General features: G+C 54.7%; 1 non-coding gene across 1 annotated transcript in view; it reads left to right on the top strand.

Annotated features, from left to right (window-relative positions):
* The first annotated feature begins 3,682 nt into the window (after positions 1-3,682).
* LOC124773598 overlaps positions 3,683-5,000 on the top strand; it is a 1,909-nt gene continuing 591 nt past the window's right edge. The window contains exon 1 of the ribosomal RNA XR_007014840.1: positions 3,683-5,000. This exon is cut by the window's right edge and continues 591 nt beyond it. This is a non-coding gene — a ribosomal RNA (small subunit ribosomal RNA).

The raw sequence follows: 5,000 nt of genomic DNA on the forward strand, positions 1-5,000 counted from the left end.
GCTCTGCCGCACGAAGCCGTGGACCGGCAATGACTCCACCCGCACCCGTTCGTGCACCACCCCAACCGCCAAACGCGCACCTCCAGCGGATGAACGGCGGACGTTTCCCGCACTCGTAAAGTGCAATCCACCCCTATAACGTGCGTTTCATGAAGAGTTATTGCCAATATGCGACATTCCCGCTGTCCCTATACATGAGCCGCGACCTGTACCACTTACGAGCGAGAGACGCGATCGCGTTGCTCACTGTACGGCGTCCGATACCGAGCCATCAGCATGTCGGTCCCCATGCGCGTTGCACTCGCACTCGCAGTCGCAAAAACGTGGGGCAAATATATTACGCGGAAGAGTTATAACAGACCGAGCCCCACTGCATGAGGGGAGTCTTTGTCACTAATGTACACAGATGGAACATTTTGGACTGGAACCAGATTACCCGTACACACGGCGCTGATTAGTAATCAATGCAGAGCCATCAAACTACAGAATATATATACAACTGTCCGTATACATGCTGAAAGAGTCTGCCCACAATGGGAACCACACGTCAGCCAGCCACTCTGATCACGCACCACTCTCTGCTTCTAACGGGCGCACATACAATATGTAAGCACCAGCATGGAACAACATCCAGTGCATCCTCTCCGCCACATTACACAATCCACACTATCACAACCAGACCAGGAGGTCCATGCGGAAAATACAATATCCCACCCTTTCGACATCCACCATTGCGCAGATCAGGCACCAACACCCACACATGTCCTATACAACGGTGCACCCAACATCACAATAGTACCTCCTGTCACAGCGCACAAACAATGACATGAGTCAAAGACACAGGTCTGACACAAGCATAGAATTGGAGCGCCGCCTCTAATAAGCCAAAGGTGCATCCTGACGTGACAAATCTGATCATGTCACAAGCATTCACTTACTATAATCACTATCAACGAACCTGCCGCCCCCGCCCCCCCCTACACCTTTCCTTACAACAACGTGTAACCTAACCTAACCTAACCTATGTTGTACCTTAACCTAACCTATGTTGTACCTTAACCTAACCTATGTTGTGCCTTAACCTAACCTATGTTGTGCCTTAACCTAACCTATGTTGTGCCTTAACCTAACCTATGTTGTGCCTTAACCTAACCTATGTTGTGCCTTAACCTAACCTATGTTGTGCCTTAACCTAACCTATGTTGTGCCTTAACCTAACCCATGTTGTGCCTTAACCTAACCCATGTTGTGCCTTAACCTAACCCATGTTGTGCCTTAACCTAACCCATGTCGTGCCTTAACCTAACCCATGTCGTGCCTTAACCTAACCCATGTCGTGCCTTAACCTAACCCATGTCGTGCCTTAACCTAACCCATGTCGTGCCTTAACCTAACCCACGTCGTGCCTTAACCTAACCCACGTCGTGCCTTAACCTAACCCACGTCGTGCCTTAACCTAACCCACGTCGTGCCTTAACCTAACCCACGTCGTGCCTTAACCTAACCCACGTCGTGCCTTAACCTAACCCACGTCGTGCCTTAACCTAACCCACGTCGTGCCTTAACCTAACCCACGTCGTGCCTTAACCTAACCCACGTCGTGCCTTAACCTAACCCACGTCGTGCCTTAACCTAACCCACGTCGTGCCTTAACCTAACCCACGTCGTGCCTTAACCTAACCCACGTCGTGCCTTAACCTAACCCACGTCGTGCCTTAACCTAACCCACGTCGTGCCTTAACCTAACCCACGTCGTGCCTTAACCTAACCCACGTCGTGCCTTAACCTAACCCACGTTGTGCCTTAACCTAACCCACGTTGTGCCCTAACGTAACCCACGTTGTCCCCTAACGTAACCCACGTTGTCGCCTAACGTAACCCACGTTGTCGCCTAAACCTGCTCTGTAATTGTTATACGACTCGTTCAATTAGTGTAGTGTTGCCCACCCGCAACCCTCGCAATATAGTTCGCTACTCGCACTCCCCGCTCCCCTGTGTATCGCTTCATGTTAAACACCTTGCAAGTCTTGCTCACTTTCCACATGCTCCTGCTGTACACTGTAATGTGGATGGCAGCAGGACGTACATGCCGCCCCTCCCCACGTCCCCACCTTGCCCCCTGCCTTCGCAAGCTGGTTGGTGAGAACTTTGCATGTTCAATGCCCTCCGCATGCGACGTACTCAGGCTACGTTGTGGTGCGGCCTGTGTCAACTGTCCGCTAATGTCGTACGCGTAAACCACAATCTGTACTGCACATTCGTCCTTATGTACTGAATGATACATCGTGGCACATGTGTGACCGTACAACGACTGCGCCCAAAAACGGCGGACCATACAGTGCAAATATTGTGCACGCAGCTACGTGTCGTCTCCCTATGAGAGCTGGATTGCAGTGTGGTACGCCATAGAGACGTGTGGGAGGAACGGACGCCGTGGATGGCGATCAGCATGAGCTGTCTGTTGATGTATTCGGACCTAGTCGTCTCTCCTCACACACCGTGATGGCATGGTGCACCGCGTTCCATATCTGCGACATGCTACAGAGGCCGGTTGACAGTCGTTCGAGCAATGGACATCGCATACGTACGGGGGCCACCTTCCACGTATTGTCTAGGCGTGCACATTTTGTTGCGTGTATGTGGGCAGACGTAGTGTGGCGTGACACCTGACACAGGCATGCAATAATCGTGGAAGTTGCAAATGGCGATGGACGCCTGCGTTTTCTGGTGAAGTTACGCAAATGAACAAATGGTAACCTGTTGTGGTGCGGTTGTTCTCGCTAGGGGTGAATCGGTGATGGCGACGATAGGTTGAGGTACTAACCGGTTGTTCCAGCGATACCCACCATGCCGACGAAACTGAACGGCATCTGGGTGTGAAGCGATACGCGGCGGTGGCTGGGTGGGACCGTCCCCGGCCGGTGAGGGGGCGCCTCCCGGCGTGCTGGCCGCGCGGTGCGTGGGCGCACGCGCTACAGCCGGCTGGTGGGGGCGGCCAGTGGCAGGCGCGCCGGCCGACGGACGCGGCAGGCGTCGCAGCTGCGCGCCGGCGCACCCTGCGCGCGGCGCCGTGCGGCCAAAGTAGGTCCTCGCGGGCCCGGTGCGAAGCGCGGTGGACATCTTCAGTGTGCTGGTCCGATTGAGGACTGTGTGCGTTGAGGATGCGCCGCCGCCCGGCGCTCGGCGCCGCGACGCCGTCTGCTGCTCGGTCGCCCCAGCGGTTCTCGCTGGTGGTTTGTATCGCAGCTGTGCGGATGTGTTGGCGCGTGCGCTGTGCTGGGAGAGTTCGCTTCGGCACCCAAGTGGGGCTTTTGTCCTTCTGTGGCGCTGGCGTTGGAGCTGCCGGTCACCGTAGGTGGCGCGTGTTGTCTCCCGCCGGCAATGCCACGACAGCACGCTCCCGGGCCTCTGTCGGCAGCGGCAAGCTCAGTTGGGAGCACGGGTGGTCGCACCGAAAGCGTCTACTCGCCTAACTCCGGGCGATTGCGCCTCTCTCGAACCCGACCAAGTACTTGGGACGGCGCTGCGCGCCGCCGGGACCTGAGAGGGTTTCGAGGTGTATTGTGCAGGGGAGCTCAGCCTCCTCCTGTTTGCAGAATGATTGAGCGGACGCTTGCGTGTTCGCGCGGGCCCCCGGGACACACTCCCGGGCGGCCGGCTGCTCAGCTCTAGTTGACGCAGCTCCCTGGTTGATCCTGCCAGTAGTCATATGCTTGTCTCAAAGATTAAGCCATGCATGTCTCAGTACAAGCCGCATTAAGGTGAAACCGCGAATGGCTCATTAAATCAGTTATGGTTCCTTAGATCGTACCCACGTTACTTGGATAACTGTGGTAATTCTAGAGCTAATACATGCAAACAGAGTCCCGACCAGAGATGGAAGGGACGCTTTTATTAGATCAAAACCAATCGGTCGGCTCGTCCGGTCCGTTTGCCTTGGTGACTCTGAATAACTTTGGGCTGATCGCACGGTCCTCGTACCGGCGACGCATCTTTCAAATGTCTGCCTTATCAACTGTCGATGGTAGGTTCTGCGCCTACCATGGTTGTAACGGGTAACGGGGAATCAGGGTTCGATTCCGGAGAGGGAGCCTGAGAAACGGCTACCACATCCAAGGAAGGCAGCAGGCGCGCAAATTACCCACTCCCGGCACGGGGAGGTAGTGACGAAAAATAACGATACGGGACTCATCCGAGGCCCCGTAATCGGAATGAGTACACTTTAAATCCTTTAACGAGTATCTATTGGAGGGCAAGTCTGGTGCCAGCAGCCGCGGTAATTCCAGCTCCAATAGCGTATATTAAAGTTGTTGCGGTTAAAAAGCTCGTAGTTGGATTTGTGTCCCACGCTGTTGGTTCACCGCCCGTCGGTGTTTAACTGGCATGTATCGTGGGACGTCCTGCCGGTGGGGCGAGCCGAAGGCGTGCGACCGCCCCGTGCGTGCTCGTGCGTCCCGAGGCGGACCCCGTTGAAATCCTACCAGGGTGCTCTTTATTGAGTGTCTCGGTGGGCCGGCACGTTTACTTTGAACAAATTAGAGTGCTTAAAGCAGGCAAGCCCGCCTGAATACTGTGTGCATGGAATAATGGAATAGGACCTCGGTTCTATTTTGTTGGTTTTCGGAACCCGAGGTAATGATTAATAGGGACAGGCGGGGGCATTCGTATTGCGACGTTAGAGGTGAAATTCTTGGATCGTCGCAAGACGAACAGAAGCGAAAGCATTTGCCAAGTATGTTTTCATTAATCAAGAACGAAAGTTAGAGGTTCGAAGGCGATCAGATACCGCCCTAGTTCTAACCATAAACGATGCCAGCCAGCGATCCGCCGCAGTTCCTCCGATGACTCGGCGGGCAGCCTCCGGGAAACCAAAGCTTTTGGGTTCCGGGGGAAGTATGGTTGCAAAGCTGAAACTTAAAGGAATTGACGGAAGGGCACCACCAGGAGTGGAGCCTGCGGCTTAATTTGACTCAACACGGGAAACCTCACCAGGCCCGGAC

This window comes from Schistocerca piceifrons, unplaced genomic scaffold, assembly GCF_021461385.2.
Source record: "Schistocerca piceifrons isolate TAMUIC-IGC-003096 unplaced genomic scaffold, iqSchPice1.1 HiC_scaffold_954, whole genome shotgun sequence".
In the NCBI taxonomy this organism is placed as follows: domain Eukaryota; kingdom Metazoa; phylum Arthropoda; class Insecta; order Orthoptera; family Acrididae; genus Schistocerca; species Schistocerca piceifrons.